The 21,064-nt window shown below is 32.8% G+C and overlaps 1 long non-coding RNA gene across 1 annotated transcript in view; it reads left to right on the top strand.

Annotated features, from left to right (window-relative positions):
• The first annotated feature begins 289 nt into the window (after nucleotides 1-289).
• Nucleotides 290-21,064, top strand: part of LOC106104183 — a 25,909-nt gene continuing 5,134 nt past the window's right edge. The window contains exon 1 of the long non-coding RNA XR_001225660.1: nucleotides 290-1,075. This is a non-coding gene — a long non-coding RNA (uncharacterized LOC106104183). The remainder of the gene's footprint in view (nucleotides 1,076-21,064) is intronic.

Consider the following 21,064-nt stretch of genomic DNA (forward strand, 5'->3'; position numbering starts at 1 on the left):
GGAGGCGGGGAAGACAAACCTATACCAGATATCAGACGCTAGAATTAGAGAAAGAGTTCCACACGAACCACTACCTCACGCGAAGGAGACGCATAGAGATGGCGCATGCACTCTGCCTCACGGAGAGACAGATTAAAATCTGGTTCCAGAATCGAAGAATGAAATTAAAGAAAGAGATACAAGCGATAAAGGAGTTGAACGAGCAGGAGAAGCAAGCGCAGGCGCAGAAGGCAGCGGCGGCCGCAGCAGCGGCGGCGGCGGCACAGGGCCACCCCGACCATTAGGCGGCTGAGATCAACATCTCGATACGGACACTGTAGCTTTGTGTTTGTAAATTGTTTGTAATTATTTCACGTTATTTAAGTGTTGTTCGGTTGTTGTGATTATTTTTAAAAGAATCAGTTCCAACGAATGGACTCAACGTTCCCGCCAAACAAACTTTTGAACGTTAGAATACAAACGGGTCGTTTTTTGTGTTTCGGGTTTTGTTTAATTATTATTTCTTTGATTCTGTAGTTTTTCTTTGTTGATTTATTGATTCTTTAAAAATGTTTTAATTCGCGCTATCGTAGATGTTCGCGATCGGAAATCAGTGCAATTTGTAGAAATCTCTTCCGTGTATAGAGTAGGTGTATCGTAGTGCGCGTTATGTTCCGTTCGCCCGCGGCCCGGCGCGGTGCTCCGCGAGACGAACTGTCGCATTGTACAAATTTAATATGCCTACCAAAGAGACCCGGTCTCCTAACCTTAATTAAAGCTAAGTAAGAAAGAGTCTAAGTTTACTGGCCTTGTGCGAAACGTTAATCTTCCGCGCCATCTTATCAATCAATACTCTCGCATAAGTTTAGTGTAAACGTGATCGTGTTCCTGCAATTTTAATAGTCGGTGAAGTTAAACAAATTGCCATAATTATAAGTAGGTATTATTTTAGACGTTAGCGGTGTAAATAGTTAGGGTATGGAAGTGAGCGGTTCGCGATTGCGCCGGCGCCGTGGAATGGGCAGAAAAAGGCACAGGAGAGCGCGGCAGCGGCGGGGCAGAGGGGCGCGCGCCGCCGGCCACCGAACAAGACTAGGTGAGTTTTTGTCAAAGTCAGCGGCATTATTTATCGAGTGGAGACGGTTGCGAAAAACCGACTCGTCGTCACCAACCGACGTGCGACGCCATTTTTGAAATCGCCCAAGCGAGACTTCTATGGTTTAACTGCTTACAATGTTTCAATTCGCTAAAACGAATGCACCTTTGATCTTTTCCGACCGTCTCCGCTTCGGCACTGTACAGCATTTTACTAAGTTATCGTGGTATTTCTAGCTGATTACTGCAAGTGAACACCGAGATTTTTTATGATTGATTAATTTAAACCGGTGTTATGATAATCCCAGCTGTGTTCAATTGGACTGTAAAAAACGATCACGATTCGAAGGAGGCTTTATATTTCGTAAGCATGTATAATGACTTCATCGACTTTAACTCCGAATGGTTTGAGAGAACGTCTATTAATTAAATCAACTATAGTCTGTTTCATCTCAGACGCCGATTATGGTAACGAAACGGTCAAAGAGTAACTAAAAACTAAATTCCACGGTCTCCGACCGGCGTAAGGTCGGTAGAAGAAATATCCACAAATGCCATTCGACGTATTTGGCCATGTTATTGACGTCGAGAAATGCTGAATAGCTCCCTTCGTATGTGCGTGTCAACTCGTTAAATTAGGATTTAAGCCTCATTTCTTAAGACCCGCGGGATGTAAAAAATGCCGATCGGGATACCATCCAAATCGATTTGAAATCTCAATTCTCTGCCGCGGCGGCGGATTCCTTTTGCGAGATTTCTGCGTAAACGTACAAACGCACATAATTATTCCCTCTATTTATAGTTTATAATTAACTCAATCGTGTACAGTTACATGTAGATTGAATAGAAAACACATATAATATTGTATAACACGAACTAAAGCCTTGTATCAACATATTTACGAAACAGTTTTTAGACTTCGGGAATCTATTAGAATAACTTAACTAATTTTAATTTTAAATCAAATCGTTTTGTGACTTAATTTCGTGAAATAAAATTCTTGTTTTAACAGTCTTTAATCTTTTTTTTTTACCACAGATTATGTAAATTATCACATATATATCTCTTTATTTACTCATTAGCGTTATTGGCTATTTCGTTTTAATTTCTATCATAAATGTCATCATTATATCCAAATACCTACAAATATGTAAATCTACTTGTCTATTACGATGAGAAACAACGATAGACAATTTGATTATTAACCTACTCTATCGTATTTATCAAATATAAGTAAGCCAATGAAGTAGAAATGCAGAAAGTGGGTAGCGGCAAGTATAGTTTTTTTGCTGGCCCTCCCGTCCGCCATCTTTAGGGTCCACGACCCCGGTCGATTCTGAGACATCGGATGTTTAGTCTGTACGAAAAATTATTGGTTGCTTTCGTATCGTTCGTATCACGAGGCGATGTTTTAACGACTCAATTTTTATCAAGTTTTCGGTCATCTTTTTTTTTTCGCTTACACCTAATGAATCTAAGTTGATTTGAATTAAAGTAAATTATACATAATTACCACTTATATACTATTAATTTTATTTATTGATACTAGATTTTTATACATATATTGATTAATTATTAAATATCAATAAAGTTACACGTCTCTTCAGTCGCTTGATGTCATATTAAAATACGTTAAATATACATACAAACAAGTATTTTAATGTCCCGTACATTAGTGAACACGCATTGATATATTATCTCCTGTTTATTTATTATACTTCATTAAATAACGCGCTAGGTAAATGGATTAGACATTGTAGACAGTTACGACAACCTTTTTTTTATTTAAGGAACGTGAAAATATTTTACTTTAAGATTAAGGAACAGGAACAACAATTACTTAATAAATTAAGGGTCGTTAAAGATGACCTTAACACAATCCTGAATTTTAAATGTAATCTAAAATTCTTCCTCATAACAATAAATACAGCAGTGACATATCTAGGCACTATAAAACGTTTAAAATCCGTCAAAGGAGATTTATTTCTATAATTGCTTTTACTGTTGATTTTATACATAAAGGAGCGTTCTTAATTAGGGCATTTGAATTATGCATGACGTATTAATCAGTGAGTGCCGAGTGGGTATTTTTATTTATCGTGTTGATTTATATTCAGTGGTCGTTTCTTATTAAAATATTGCATTTTTATATGGCTCCTGTTTGAAACCTGTTCGATTGTAATAAAAGGAGTGGATGGGTACGAGGCGCGGGCGGCGAGTGGAGGCCCGTATGTCATTATGTACCAACTACGGCCGACCTCGCCTGTACTTAGAGATCTCCTTTCTTATGTGGAGACAACGCGAGTTCATGCGATGGTATTTATGGTTTGAAATTTTTTAACTGTTATTTAAAAAATGTTTTCTTACTCAAAGATTAATTGCAGAGAAGTTTACGATGCTGAATTGAAGTATGATGATGATGAATTTTTCATACTTATATGTGGTTGTTTGGTGGAATTATGGTTTAAATTTTCCAATTTAATTAATTCCATTTTAAAGACGCTTATCGAAATAAGCTGCTACAAACCTCACCTGTTAATCATAAATCTCTTAAATAGTTACTATATTTTAAACTCTACATATTGCGTTAATATTCCAAAAGAAGTTAACTGTTTTTAACACTTAAAATTCTAACTTAAATTAATTTATTACCAACATTAAGGAAATTGATTATTTAGCTTTAAAATAAACCTCAAAAATTAAAGATCTTTATCGAATTCCTACAAAATTGTTAATTGTCGGAAATCAAAACCGTTTTTTTTCTATATTGATTTAAGATTTTAATCGATTTGATCTTTAAATTATACAAACGACGCAGTAAAATTACAATCAAATGGCTTTAACATAACTTAATTAAATTATTAGTTGGCTATATTTTAAGTATTCATTTTCATTTGTTCTGCAACGATAGATTTAAAAAAAAAAAAGTTGGTTTAAAAAAAAAAATATACTTCTAGTGGGATTTAGAAAACAATCTGGATCACCCAGTAAGGTATAAATTGAAGTTCATTATATACTGCATCTCGCCATACAAAGCGGAGTTTCGTTAGCTGGGACATTCGTGCATGTCGATACTATCTCCTCACCCGGCTTGCCCTGGCTGAACACGACTCCGCTCGCCTGCTAAGGCATCTTAGCTCCTACGTACTTCGTTATTCCTGTTAGAAAACCGAGATAGAAATGATTATCTATTTTCTAATTCAATTATTTTAACGTTTCAGCTTACATTTGGTTTCGATCAAGATATATTTCATCATAATTTTTAGTAAAGTATTACAAAATAGAAAATTCTAGAAAATGTACATGATGGATAAATAGTCGTCAATGTTACCCCTTGTTCATTGACCTCTTATTTGTGGGTTTTAAACCGCATATTGTTTTTTTTTTATTTAATCTGTATAACTCTTAAAAGCTTGTAATATTTTAAACAAGATTCAAATATTTAAATTTATAGTCGAAAGTTGTCACAAGTTGAATAATAAATACGTCTGCGTACAAACTAAAACCAACCCCTTACATAAACGGTTATCAAGTTAACCCCTATTATAAAATCACGCGACCAATTCATATCGAACGACAAACAAGAAATATCGTTCTCCACAACAATTATTAATTGTCGGATGAGGCAATGGAACCGGGACCGCAGTAAAAGCAATAAACAAGCCCCACTATCTATCGAAACTGCCTACTTAATAGTCACTTTACAATAATTGCTGCAATCAATAAAGTTGCAAGTGTTCCAGTTAACTTACGACTGTTTCCACGCAACAGTATAGTTCCCATTGTTTGTATATCCTAAACACACGCTTGTAGGAAAACTCTGCTTCAATTATCTAACTTTTAATAGCCGCAGCGCTTAACTAAAGCTACAGTTTGATAATTTGAGTGTTAGTTATACTTTACATTTACATTTATTACATTTTTGAAATTTCCATTTATTTAATAAAAAAACATAGGTTGAAACATTAGGTCGACCTAGCGTTAATGAATCAACGGAATAAAACTACACGAAGTTCGGAAACGCCTTTCATGAATTTATTGAATCAAGAACACTCACGAATGGTTAAAAGTACCTGGGAAACCGACCATTAAACGTCTTAAAAGATTAGTCAACATAATGCAGAATTTTTGTATAATTCCTAAAAGAGATCTTTTAAGCCTTTCATCTCACTTTTAGCTTTTGTTCAAACAAAAATGTTCTACAATCATTTTGAAATTCACTCTAATACTTTGCCTTGAACCGAACTCTAGATGTAACCGTTTGATAATCTAACCGGTAGATTAAGTGCCTATAAGTTGTAACATTTATTTAATTCTAATGACACTGCAACAATGTAGTTCCATCGCGCTGATCTGATAACGAAGGCGGAAGCTCAATAGTTTCTAGGAAATCTTGATTTGGTCTCAGCAAACTGTATTTATTACTTCGATTGAAACTATAAATAATTCAAAAATTTAATTAACACAGATACGATTGTAAGCACACCCTTGGTTTCATTTTTCTATTTGTTAAACAACCTGTATACGATGCAAGGCCCGAGGCGATTGCATGAACGCTACCATTTACGATGTGCCCTTTACAATGGCCGAGGGACCAGCTGACCAATAAAAGTTCATTATCTATTGGTTTGTTCACGCTTCCAACTTTTATTTTATACATTTATGACTCTACAGTGACGTCATAAAGCGAGGTGATGGCGCCCAACAAGCCACGCTTGATTATCGTTTTATGATTTAATAACCCTTACATTGCCGCTCATATAATTGTTACAGGAACTGAGAGTTCAAGTTGTAAATTACTAATTGGTTTCATATTTATTTTCCAAGAAATTATTAAGAACTTTTTTACATACATATTTCTTACATCTTTATAAAAAAATGACTCATTTACATATCTAGGTATGTTTTATTATGAACATGTTTTATTTTTTAGTTTATTAATAAAGGATGCTTTAATTTCATAAATGATAAAGACATTAAGGCGTGTTTTAATTTAAAATCAAGTTTTGTTTTTGTTAAATATTAATCTATCAAGCTACGGACAAGCCCAGTGGCACGTGTAACTTCTTATAATGCTTTAGGATGGCTTCTTTTTGACTCTTTTTTATTATAAACTATCATAAGTATTTCTTCTTGGGTTTATCAATTTTTTAGTTACAAATTCAGCTGATAATAATGACTTACATATTAGGATGATGTTTAGTAAACCGTCTTTGAATACATATTTATGAGATTATATGTTGCATTCTGTGAACTAACAATGTTATCAAGGCTTTTCATACTTTCATTAATTGAATTAATTCAAGCACCATTATAAATAGTACAGGCCCTGACTAAGAATATTGCTTATATCCGCGTAAGTATGTAAGGTATGAAAAAAAAATCCTTAAGTGCACAATAATGGATTTGAACAAAATAGTCGTTCGACCTTTAAACGTGTAACTTAGTGTAAACATCTTTGTAAAAGACTGCTTGCATCTTGCATAGCATCGACCACGCCCTTCTCATGTAGGAAAATACAATTACGTATAAAATAGACTTATTCAAGCTATAAAATTACCCTATAAGCTAAATGTCGCAGATAGTATTTGATATTTTTTAAATAATAAGCAATAATAGTGAGTTGTTTCTGCTTTGCATTGTTTTAAAAAAAATAACATAGATCAAATATATTATACTTGTTATCTATTGTTTTAAATAATTCACATATTCGGCAATATATTTATCTAAATATCCAACTTGATATCACGATATTCGTTTTTTATAATACAAACTTAAATATTTATAATGACTTAATATGTCTAAAAGCACACTGAAAGCTTTGATAAAAGCTAAACGTATCAATTTTAAATTGTTATTTTATTCTTATTTAATTCATTTTGAATTGTGTTCATGAATGCATCAGATAGAAAATAAAACTACTAAAGATTAATGGCAACCATCTTAAGAGCAGATTAATAAGATTATAGCGTTTTTTCGACTTGAAATTGTTTATTATAATCATTTTTGTATAATAATAACTTCAAAAATGATAAGCTACTATTAAAGTTTAGTATTTATGTGTTCATTAAACAATTAACTTGATAACTAAAATTAACAAAATTAATGAAGGCACTTTCTTCATTAATTGTATTGTTTTCAGTACGGGTGTATTAAAGTGAACCTCATCAAAACCCAGGGCGCGTTGTAACAGCTAAAATGTATAAATTAGGAAAGTAATAAATCTTGGGCGGGCGTTTTAATTGAAGTGGCTGCTGTTAATTGAGTGCGTAGTGTGGTACACAATGCGCAGGCGTGACCGCACATTTACTCCGCAATGTACAGATAGTCATTTGTTTCTATTTTTTTTATGTCTTTGATTTACTTGTAACTGCCAAATGTAGACCTGGTAACTAAGGAAACGCTAAAGCCCTAATTCCATTAACATTTCAACGTCGGCGCATAAGAAGCTAAGGGTTTAGTACTCGTAGTTTTAGTATTCTGCTGTTAGTCTGTGATCGGTAGATGATAATAGCCGTACTTACTCTATTGACGCTATACAATTTCGTCGTACAACAAACACATATCTCCCTCAGTTTTGAATTTGTAGGTATTCAATTTACTTATTATAGGTATTGTTTATTGATATTTATTATGATTCTACTAGTAGGTACCTACCTAATATGAGCAATTTAGTAACAACATTCCTATATATCATTTAGATTAATAAATCGTACCATCTTTCTGCAAATAAAGGAAGCGATAAAACCCCACAACGCGTTGTACAAACATATTTACTATTCATAAAGGTAGGTATCTAGACTCTATATCTTGCATAAAAATAAATAAAAACTCTATCAAAGTGGAGCGACAGGGGCGCGGAGTAAATAACTACGGAAGGGTTGAACCCTTCAAGTTTTTCGACGGGGCGCGAGGCCCTACGACCCCTATCAGTCTTCCAGAGATACGATAATTTATCTTTATTTGCCTTTCTTTATTGCGAATGAAATTCTTTCTCGCGGTATTGTTTAAGGTTTTGATTTAAGTAAATGATGTAAGGGTAGGCGTTAACTGAAGGCGGTAATATAAAAAGTTGTCTGAAATATTTGTTTTATGAAACTGTTTATTACATGCTTGTGTGTATCACCTACTTACGCTTTTTTCTTATACCTAATTTGGTCAAGGCTAGAAATTAAGTACAACTATCATAGCTTAAAGTTGAACTTTAATGTTGACTAATGAACTGGACGAAACCATAACCTTGAGTAGATGTGTATAGAGAGACATTACTCGCATACGGAGGCATTACTCACCCAAAAATAGAACCAAATTGATCTATTTGAGTAATTTAATTGCTTAATCTATAATATCTATAATCTCGATTAAATTACTTACCTGGTACAAACTAGCCATTAAATACATCTATGTAAATATGTTATATTTGCAATAACAAAATGTTTTAACGTATCTGTAGAAAAATTACTTTAAAGGTTTTAGCATCTGCTTATTTGCTATTCGATTATCACCTTCCTCTCTAATTACAGTATTTAGGTGTACAAATTTTTCCCTCGTAAAGTTTAGTTCACGTATCTCTTTGAAGCGTACACGGTTGGCATTATCTTTGTTGTGTTACGCGTAAAATTTGCTTCTCTCCCTTAAAACATGTAAGACACGCCGCCTTAATTAAACGAAATAACGGCTCTTCTTTGCGTGCTAGTACATGGTATATCCCTATTTCATACCGACCATTAATGTTTGACCCATGCTGTAGCGGGAGTATTCCTTTCGAACTAGAAGATTCAGTAGTCGCGAGACGTAAGAGAGATCAAATAATGGTGGTAATTTAAGATGATATGGCCGTGGCTCTTACTATGAGAAACTCGATGGTAACTCGACACAAAATGTAATAGGAATTGCTGACTTTTTGTTATATAACAATTTATTTTTTCACTTGTATCGTGTTTAATAATGTTATGACAAAGATTTTCTTTCACAAAATTGGTTATTCATTGATCAAGGAAGTAGATGTCGCTTTTAATATATTCAAGTAAATAACATGGCAATCAAATTTTAGAACCCCAATTGTAATTACCCGTATTTTAATGATACTAACAAGAATTATTACTAACTTATTATATTATTCTTATTAGTTTTACTTGTTGGAAATGGAATGTATTTTGTTGGTAATCTAATGAGATTATAACAAATGGTAGGGACGGAAAGAGTAAGTACCAACTCAACCAAATAATTGCTATTCTATTCACACCAAGAGCGCGATTTATGTTTGGAATTATTTTCTTGTTTTAGACTAGTATTTGTCACTCACCCTTTTATGTAATTGCTTAGAATTTAGAAAAGCTTTTAATTTGAACCTTTAACAGGAAATCTTCTATACGACTCCGATGTTTGGAAAATCACACATAAAAACTGCCTTTATATTGTATTTAAATAATCCATTTAATTATTCCAAGATTCGAAAATGGATTTGCAGAATTAAAACGTGTAAATAATACAAATCATACTCATTTTTTTTATTTTGCTTCTAGAAATTCTACTAGTGGCGCCATCTGTTATCGAGGATATAACAAAACAAAAAAGTTTCAATTTTATTATGAAATTGTGATTTTTGTTAGGATGAGCAATAACATCTGCTTAGATTGTAAGGTAATAAGTATTTTTAAAAATGTTTGATTAATTCTACTTTATGAGACAAGGTAGAAGTTCGGTGCGTAGCGTATAGATGTCGCTTATATCAATTGCTTTTAGCGCCGCCGCGTCTGAACGGCCTTTTAGAAAACTAATGGAGTTGTGTACAGTAAAACACAACCACGTGGAAAGAAATCAATGTTTATGACGCAGTTTACACTTCGTATATTGCGAATCACTTTATAGAGTTTGGCAGAGTACGTTGCTTGTATATTCGACTCATTATAGAGGTTTATTTTTAGCGACATAGCAATAAATCGTAAAAGTTTACTAAAATAATCTCGTTTGGTGTATTTTAAGTTTTCGTAATAATAAACATAACGTTTTCATTAATTAATTTGTAACTATCTCTATGCAAAATTATATAATTTTTCTACATTTTTTGAGTACTGAAACATGTTTTTTAACGTAGTTAGTAAAAACATATGCATACAAAAACTCCAAGTTGAACATCTAAGTTACGCTACACTAGCGTCATCATTCGACCTCATAAAACATTTACTTTACGACGTGATGACCTCAATTGGCTCGTAAAAAGCTTCGGTCGAGCTTTCACAGATGGCGCTTTACTCAAATCCATCAACTGCGCCATCTATAACTTCAGAAGTTGAGTTATTTCATACTTTCTCGGAAGTTATGGTTTTATTGGCATTCCTAAAAGTTACGAGCTTCGGCTCTTCTCTTTGGAATATGGAAATATCTGAGACAAGGGAGCGACTTTTATTGTTTGTAAATTGGTTGTAAAATTATTATTTCAATCATATTGTGCTCTATCACGGCGATCAGCTGTTATTTTATGACGCAGATTTTACTGCTAGTGATGGTTATGAAGCTATAAGTTTTTATAGAGTGACACTCGTCGCTTCTTGTAAATGACATATTTTTTTTATTTACGTTGACACTTTGTTTCCGAACATGCTTTTGGAATGGCTTTTTAATTCTTTCCATAACTAAATTATTAGAAACTCTAATCAGTAGTTTATTGAAACTTTATTAGTAAGCATCTTTATCTAAAATATTTTATAGCCTAGTAGCAAGATAAGTACTTAAGTAACATACTTTGTAATTTGTTATGATTCTTAATAATTTCAATTACTAATTAAAACATTAACCCAATACAAAGTTCATAGACCTGTAGGTTGACCATAAAGATAATAATGGACATTAATAAAAATTTATTACTGTGATTAAAATTAATGTGGTCGGTAATTGATTATTTTAAAACAGTTGCTACTTCAGCTATCGGACAAAAGATGGCGTTATGAGTTCATTAGTAATTTATTATATTTAAGATATTTTTATCACTTAATATACACTTCAAACGTCAATCGTTAAAAGCAATAAGTTATGGGTTTTTGCCAGTTTTATTATTTTTTTTCATTATCAATATTCCGTAGACGAAATTAACCAACTATGACGATCAAGCTAATTTCATACTTGAGATAAGTAAACCATTGCAGTAGTTATATTAGAACCCAGCTTATTATTTAGCGGCTAATCTTGGCACGTTCTTATTTTAAATTATAGGATGGTGGTGAGCAAATTAAAAAGATCCATTTTGTTACTCAATAAACGTCTACTGATAACTGATTTGTTTGTAAAAAGAGCTTTAGTTTCATGAATGGAGTGACGTCACATCATGTACAGAAGCTCGTGGGCTAACGGCGTGTAATTATTTGTTTTACGAGACGTTTTACGACTTTAGTCATCGTTAAGTTGACGTTTACGATCGACTCGCACCTCGCGCCGTGATTGTTGGCCCGCTTTACTGCCGCTTCAAATTAATTTTGTAAACAGATAATGTGTATGAGTTTTGATTGGTGTCGGCGCGTTTGATGTCTCACACCATTAGTAATTTATGACGCCACGTGCTATTTCATATTGATTTTAATCTGATGTTTTGATACTTTTGCATATTGATTTTTATTAATAATAGATTTAGTTTATTGGGTGATGGAGTATGCTTGTTTAATTTGAATTTTCGAATTTTGAATATTTGAGATAAATTTCGATACTTTTACTAATTAGTAAATAGTAAAAGTATATATATGGCGCAATTGATGACATTTGGCACTAATTATTTTTGATACTTATTATTTGTTACAATTATCCACTTTTACAAACATTTTTAATATACTTTTCAACTTTATCAAACACAGATATTAATTCAATTTCTATTTTAATAAATGTTGAGTGTTCTAAGAAAAGTCAATATAAAGAAATTCCACTAAAGTATACTCATTTTTCTTTCATCACATTTCTAATTTAATTTTTATCAAAAGAAAATTGTGTAACAGCGGGCCCCAGTGAATTGTCCGAAGCAGTTAATAAAAGCTTGCGAGAAAAAGACGCAAAATGTACGACAGAGTGAGATATATTAAGGAGCGACATAATTTATGTAATGCACATTCGAAATGAACAGCACTAAATAAAAAAGTAATTCCCAAGTAGGGTTATAATGTTACGTTTCTTATTTTGTTTTTATCTAAAACAGATTCGAAGACTACGCTATTTTTAAATATCCCGGATAGTGAATGTTTAACGAATGGGGCTTTATCTAATTTATGTACCGTTAGCAGAAACGACAGAAAATATCTAGCAAACGATGGATGACTTTTAAGAAGTTAGATTAAAACTGAATAGCTAAGTGTAATTAAATAGTAATTTGACAGTTAATTTCAAAATATATCTATGAAATAATTTAAATCGTATTCCTGGTTTCACTTCAGCTTATTATAATTGAATTTACAAACATTTAAGTTCCACAATAATTTTTTAAAAACGTCACTAACGTGACAAAAAAATAAATTTAAAAAGTGTAGTGGTTGAATTTTGTGACCGTACCGCCTATCGCTATGAGTAAGTTATGGCCGCCGTAGGGTGAGTTACACCCTGCTTAGGTCACGTGGCCCGAGCGGGACAGCGTTACGCGAAATACAATACAAACGACAGGGACAGAGTACACTGGGGCGGCAAGTTATCTTCGTTTCATTCAACTCACACTCACGCGGCTTGAACGTCCGTATAGATCAATAAAACTACTTTATCTCTTTTTGGCACATCCCCATCCCGTCGGCGACTTCCCAGAACGATACACTGCGCTTTCGTCGCAAAAAAAATATCACACAATATCAAAACAGCCAGTATCCAATACATTCAATTGTTATTAAAAAAGCGTGACGAATTTCAAAAAAGGAACTTCTTTTAAGTAACAATTGTCTAAACAGACTTTCTTAAAAAAACAACTTTAAAGGCATTGTTAGGTCTTTTTTAAAGTGTGCAATTGTCGCGTTAGAGATGTTTTATCCGTGTTTACAAAGGTAAAGCCATAAAATGTTATTACCGAGTTATAGAGCCACAGGTAGGGCAGACCGGTCGCTTCATTGCTTTAGTTCTCCCGGTAGTTAAGTAATTGCGCTTAATTTCGTTCTGTGTTCTTGTTTTGGGTGTTCAAGACGACGTTACGTGATTTAGGTGGGTAGAAACATTTTTATAGCTTGTATCTGAGTACTTTCTAACGTTTTAAATCTTGATTTTTAGTTCGTGTAACACGGGTAGTTGTGAATTTTAGTATAATAAGGTAATTTAGTAATGAAGACGTGAGCATTTGATATCGTCGGTATATCTCTAATTCTTGCTGCATTATTAAAATTCTAACAAAAAACTAAGCAAGTTTTATTACCGGAATGAATTAAACATAATACGCGGCTCGTTTGTTCGCTATAAAATGCGTAATTGAATATTCTAGAACAAAAGTGTAATAAATGTAACTGTAGAGAAACGTTGTATGTATACCGTTTTCACGTGTTTCGAGCCTAAAACGAATGTTTTCACGTAAAAATATTCATTATTACTTAATTTAAATAATAGTCATATATAGTATTATATTTAACAACATCTAAACGTCATCATTAGATACATTTTTTTTAAATTACACAGTTTTTAGAATAACTGTAATAGTAGTTAGAGTTGGCAAAACTATTTTATTCGGTTAAACGTCTACCATCATCTAATGATGTAATTACGATGTTCAGTACCGCCTTAACCAGTTTATAAAGATCATAGACAATAGAGTTTTCACAACTGTTTTACGAACAAAGTTTTTACGAAACACGTTCTATTGACGCGATCAGTCAAATATAATAAAAAACTACAAATTGTTTAAAATTGCGATTGACTATTTCTGGTATCAAGCTATCTTCATAAGGTTCATCTGAATTCGAGTATACTTTTTGAACTGCACGTTGTCATTTCTAATATGTTTTCTCTGCTTTTTAGTTGAATACAGATCGCATTTATGCAATTTTAGTCAGACACTTATTTGCGTATTATTTCGTAATATTGAATATTATTATATATAATACGCGGCTTTAATGTTGCTTGCGTAGGTATTCGCGTCTCGATAAATCACCCCGCCCGTCCAATCATCGAGACTTCTGTCTAATTTATATTGAATTTATGAGCCCCGCACAAAATGCCTGAGCCGTCATTTTTCATTGGTGGAAATTCTAATGAAGTCTGTTCATGGAGTCTCTACTTAATTATACATTTCAAGTGAACGTAGTAAATCAAATTATTGCGAATTAAACGCTTTGGTATATTTTGCGAATCGTATATGATATGAGTAATTTGTGTTAATCGACATATATCTATACTTTAACAAAATGGTATACTTAAGATAGTAAATAGTAGCCAACATGTTATTACGTTTTTATGCTCGAGGCGCCTACACAAATCTAAAAAGACTTTTTCGATGATGAATTTGTGAATTATTTCTTGTTAATTTTCGTGCAAGATCCCTGGATTTTGATTTCATAATAGTGTAGTTTTGCACAATGAATCTTTAGTATGGTTCGCCCTTATTGAAAAATTAACGGCTTTGAGACAGTCTGCTCTACTTTTTCTAACTAGAAGAAGAGAGATAGAAGAACTGTATCTACGCATTTAGATATTAGAACGACGTAAATATCTGAACGTAGGTCACTTTGAAAACACTAAGTTCTATCGAAAGTTTGTTCCTTTTTTAGTTCTACCTAATTTGTGATTATGTTAAAAAATTTATCAAGCTACAATGTAATAAATTTCATTTTATTTATCGCCTTCTTCCATTTTTATATTACCGGCATCGAGTTAATTCTTGAACGGCTATCTGTCTTCTGAACCCTCGCTCTATCTTCGAAATCAGAAATCGTGACAAAACTGAAAATGACCCCATATATAATGTCACACGTGCTGTGTTTAGGGACGCTATACGATTTTTTATCTCTACATCGAATATGTATAGCCCAAAAGTCCAAGAACATTTATTGTAAGAGAATTAACTTTTAGTGTAAGTGATTCAGTTAAAATTTTAAGTCACTTTAAAGTAAATACCATTAAAACTATTTGACGTAAATGGAACATATTTTCATCACTAAAATGAAGATCTTGTGAACTTTATTTTCATAAAATCTCAAATTAAATTCGATACAAGAGTTGTAAAACAACACATAGGTATGATTGCGTCTCATACTCGCATCGGCGGTATCAAACAAAAGTTTGGTCACGCTTAATGCCTTTACGACTGTCGAGGGTGACATAAAGAAAATGAAAAACATTTTGTATTATTCTTGTTGCGCTCTTATCCCGCGCAACTTCTACAACACCCTTACAGCTATCTACACACTATCAGATAATACTACCACTTTAATTATATCACTTTAACCTTAATAACTAATAAACGAATCTATACTAACGACTTCAAAGTATCGCGACTAAGGTTCGCAACACACTCGCAGCTGTCAAAGAAATCAGCTGTTACAAAAAATTGTTTATTTTTTAATTTAAGCAAAGAGTAATTTACAAAATTTAATTAAAGGTTTTTATTTATTTTCAATTTCTGTATACAATTTAATCTAAGATTTATAATGTAGTACATTGGCAAAATAATTCCAATTTTAAACGCACTGTGTGTAGGAAGCTTTATTCGTACACCACACCCAAGAGCTTCCACATCTCAAACGTCTGCAAAAACTAGTTTTGTGAACCGATGCAACTATGCTTTTATTATTTATACTATGTGTGACGGTATACTTTACTTATTATTATATAAATTTACAAGTTGATTAATTCAATTACCATATTACTTTGTTTTCTAAGTTTTCCAAGCAAATATCACCACTTGCATAAATCTGAACAAATATTTTAATAATAATTTCTTGTACTATTAAATTATTTTGGTGTTACAATTATTACTTTTTATTTATTTATGTATTATTTTTTAGATGAATGTATATTTTAGCTCGGAAATTTCGCAAGAAGTTACATAACATATAACGTTGTGCACGAAAATTGTGTTGTAAGACGATGAAAGCTCTCTACGCTATAAACTTGTCAAGCAGCACTATTTCTGTTTGTTTTGCTTTGACAAATCGCGTCTCGCGGCGGCGCCATCTTGCGGCGTTCCATTCAAAAGAATCGCACTCAAAGACGCGACTTTATTCAAAGCGAATACGTCGCGACCAGAGAAATTGCACAAGCTTTATGACTCAGAATAATAAATAGGAAATTTGAAATAGATCGCATTTAATATTCCTGCATTTAGAATTCATTTTATACTTCAAGTTTAACTCACACTGCATTATTATAGCAAGTTTAAATGAATGGACTTTTGAATGGATAGGTACTTCTGATACAGAAATCATCTGCATAAAGAATTATTAGAATAAAGATAATCATTTGCTATTTCATATTTAACAAATCTTTACATTCTAAAAATAATGACGTCATAATTTGGTATTGGTCTCTCTTAGCTCGCATCGTTAAGATCTAGTTCATCGTTGTTTCTATAACTACAGTAAATTTTTAATAACTGTTATCTTATACGTAGGAACAATTTCTAGTTTTTCTGAAAATCGTCGTGTGTGGCTCCCAAGTACCTCGCCGTATCGCCTTTCTTGTAATTTCGTTTTAATTTTGCTGAATGTTGTTCTAAAATGAATTCTTTTGCAACGTAAAAGAGTTGAATCTTGTGTGTCCTTGTGATTGGAGTTAAGTTCTTTCTTGAAAGAGGTAAATGTAAAGCCTTAGACAAATGTGATCTATGATAAACGTGATTTCGGTAACGAGCTCCGCTGACGTTGATGCATGATCACGATTTTTGTTTTTCCTTGGAAATAGATAGGAAGGAATAGTGTGAACACCAGGGCTTAATAAATAACAAGGATGAGAGATAGTTTATTGTGAGATCACGTGATTCCCGGTAGTAACGGTCCTCGGAGTAATCTACAGAACTACACAAAATTGTTTTACGTTACGTACCTTTTGTTCGTGACACAAGAACTGTTTTGTTCTCTATATAAGTGTTATAAACAAACACAGTTTTTGTTGTTTTTCACGCTCAATTACTTTGACCTTAGGATAGATTTTGGTCTAAATTTTTCTACCTCCTTTTTTTATTGAAAATTTTACAGAAAACACAAATTAAATAGATGCACAAATATGGCCAGGCAAAAATCATATAATTGGATTGTCCGCGGGTGCGATGTTACAATATTACATATGTAGAGTGTCGTAGTGGAGTGTAGCATACTTGTCCGACTTTTTTTGTGTAAAATTATATAAAAGACATACATACATAATATACTTTGTGACATGGTTTATTCTGTCTGGCCCTATTCCTTTTACAATGTTTACAAAAATACATATATGCAAAAGCTTCATATATGCAATTTACTTACGTGTGAAATAGGAACAATATATCGAGACTTAAATGTCAGTTACTAAATGATTATTAAGTTCTTGACTTTTAACTTAAATTGCTTTAATTCTTTTTAAGGTTTATGATTACTTCATTCGCTTTACGCCTATAATTAAGTATATGTAGTTATTACAGTTTGGAAAGAGTTAATGACTTCCTTAAAGATGAATGGCATCTGTACTTAATGGCATCCAAATATGACATTAAAAATAAAATTTTATTAAAAAAAAGTTGTCAATTTTGTTGGAAAACATTTTAAGAAGCTCTTAGTCAAATCGTTATTCATTTCGTTTTAATACCATTTGAAAGGATGTACTATTAATATTATCTTAGGTAAGGAAAGACTTGGGAGCACTCCATTCGCGTCTGTATAAATTGCAATGTTGCCAAGTCAATCTCATCTTATTTCCTTGGCATCGCCGCAAACAACCGCGTTCTGATTTACCGTCTTCTACCAACCTACAAAAGTTTTTGGGATTAAATAGTTTTTCTCGTTTCAATATTTGGCAACTAAAATATTATTCGTTTTTTTTTTCGAATTCTCAATTTATTTTATACTGTACATTTTTTTACCTTTTATTGAAGTTTTTACCGTAATTTAATTTTCTTCTCATAATCCATACTCAGTTACTATTTTTGCTTCCTTTTTTGGTATAGAAGTGAATGACTTTGAGATAAAACGTCTAACAAAACAGTTAATTCTAACGAATGGTGTGGAAAACCCAAAAAGCAAGTTATATTTTTTTTATTTTTTTCTATCGTTCAAGAAGTATGTAAATAATATTTTATTTGACCATAGTCACGGTGAATTCTTGAACGCTTTACAAGATCTTTATCTAAAACAAGTTTCTTTTGTCCGTACACCTACTCAACTTAAATTCCGAATATAATAATGTTACTTATGTTTACGTCATCTGGTACCATTACATTGTAGTCTATGTTTTTTATGAGTGATCCTGTATTGATATAAACTTGAAATATGTTTACAAGTCACCAGTATTATTGATTAACGGATTTTTTTTAAAAAGATATGGTCCAAGACGTAAGAAGCTTTATTAATTTTAGCTTGATCGATGTTCTTAACTCCCTTTCGCACAGGTGCTTTTATAACTTTTTAAAAAGGGCGTTCAAATAAAACAAATGCATTACCATGTTTAGTTAGTGAAGCGGTTGTAAAGCGGAAGGGTTTTTTATCGTACAATGTTGGTCTGAGCAAACGAAACAAGGGCGATTTTACAGCGTTCTACCATCGCCAACGCCGAGTCTAAAGCGTTAAAAAAGCGCCAGTGTGAATGAACATTAAATGTTAGTTCTCTCTTCAAGATGCATATAGTCTCATTTATTACGGTAGTCATTTGTTTCTAAGTTTATTTTTAAACCACATTGATAGAAATCCACCTGCTTCAATCTTAAAGCGTATAGCTATGCAATCCAGTTGGGTCTGTTATTTCGAACACGCTGTCCTTGCAAACATACATAAGTACATGCATAACCTACTCGCGTTAATGTAATGTTTGAACCCAAAATAGTTTGTACGGTGCAACCCTCGCATACCCGTCCTAATGGTGACATATAACAAAGTGTTACGGAAATAAATTGGATGTAGAATAAAAAAAGTAAGGATTAGCTCGAACAGTCCGGCTGCATTCGGCGCGTTGTAAAATAAAATTAATATGTATAGTGTGAAAGTTCATTTCGGCGACAAATAGCTGCGCATGCGCCGCTGTAAGCTTCCGCGTAAGCCGCGATGCTCTTGAAAGATATGCCGGAATATCCGAACAGGTCACGAGGTCTTCTCCGTATGTTTTGTAAGTTTTTGTTTAGAAAAACAAACCGTTTCTATTACTAGAATACATTGAAAGTTGTTGTTGGTAATTTAAAGACAAGGAAATTAATAATAAAAAAAACATTTTTAATTTTCAGTAGACAATAAAACTACTAACTTCTGGTTTGTTCTAATATTATTTTATAACAATTGTAGACTTTAAAAATGTATCTTTAGTATTAGACTTTATAAACATTTTTAATAAGTCATTTTTATAACAGTTAACAAACAGTCAACAACGAAAAACAGACATAAAAGTGTATTTCGTATCCAATGTGTTCAGAGCTCGACGTACAAAAGCCTGCAAATATTTGGAGTAGGTAACTTTCGGTCGGATTTTTTTCCCATCGTGTCATGTTTTGCAAAATTTACGCGCAGCTTAAAACGTCTAAAATTTTAGCTTGGCCCGTCCAAAATCCTGATTAACGACTGGCGCGGGGGGTGGATCGGAATCCTGCGCGGAAAACCTCTTCTAAATCTTTTTTAATATGTATGTATATTTTTTAAAATCTCTCTTATTTTAAACACACATTAACATTTTAGTATAAAAATTTTCACATACTAAAAGAAAAGTATTGTCTAAAGTTTTTTATGAATTTTGCTGCAAGTAGCTTCTATATACATAAAAGTACCATTTTTTTCTCATTGTTAGACATATTTCATATGTACAACTTATTTAAAAAATCCTTCACTGTACCAACGTAGACCAATTTCGGTCTTTGAAAAAAAAACAAACAATTGCAAAATATTCTAAAAATAAACAATACACTAAAAAGTAACGAAATAATTCCTTGAATTTGTAAACCTCGGTTATTGTAGCTGTTATGCCTATATTGTACAATTATTATTACTTTGATGTCCTTCTTTTGAGAAGTCGGTCAAAAAGTTAGTGCCTTCTGTTAATACTGGATGCACGAAAATTAATGAGTCATACAACACGAGTGACTATCATTTTTAATTCATCAAGAAACTATAAAAATTGTTTCGATACTGGTGTATACCGCTTGTTGAACAATGAAGGAAACAGTAATGGCGCTCGCGTTGTAGGGAGCATGTCACTCGGGGCCGCATACGTCGGGCGGGGATGTGAATTGATGGCCACTCCGCGCAGGTAAGGGGTGGGATCATCCCCCGCCACCGTCTCGGCCTTTGTAAACACAACCTGGAAAACGATAAAGAAATGCTTATGTTATTATGCATTAAAACATAAATTAAAATATTAATGAGGTAAATAATTGTAAAAGTTTCGATGGATGGACGTTCGTGTATTTGTTAGAAGGTATCTCCGAAACGGAAACGTTTGTTTTTTTTTTATTTTAGAGCGGATTCCCGGACAAAAGCTAGATATGAAACAAGTGCACAAATCAGACGCTATACTGCCATTATTATTTGAAGTAAAAAAAAAAACAGAAGCAAGTAGAAAAATCTTTCAGAGTCTTTTTTTTTGGATTCATATTTTTCTAAATTTTACGCTTTCCCAGTTTTATACATTAGAATAAAATAATTGAAATGCTATAAAAGTTTTAGTCAAAATTAAACTGCTTTTGTTTTTAAAAATACCCAGCGATTCCTCAACCCTTTGCTGTTGGCAACTCAAGTACTATTCTAATCTTCTACCAATTTTCATGCAAATTTAAAGTATTTACGCATTCATCTAATATGCGTTAACGAATGTAATAAAATGTACGCGTCAGTGGGGAGCGGCGCGGCTGAGACAATTTGCCGCGCCCGCCCTCTCTAAG

The sequence above is a fragment of the Papilio polytes genome, unplaced genomic scaffold (genome assembly GCF_000836215.1).
Source record: "Papilio polytes unplaced genomic scaffold, Ppol_1.0 DF823691.1, whole genome shotgun sequence".
Classification (NCBI taxonomy): Eukaryota; Metazoa; Arthropoda; class Insecta; order Lepidoptera; family Papilionidae; genus Papilio; species Papilio polytes.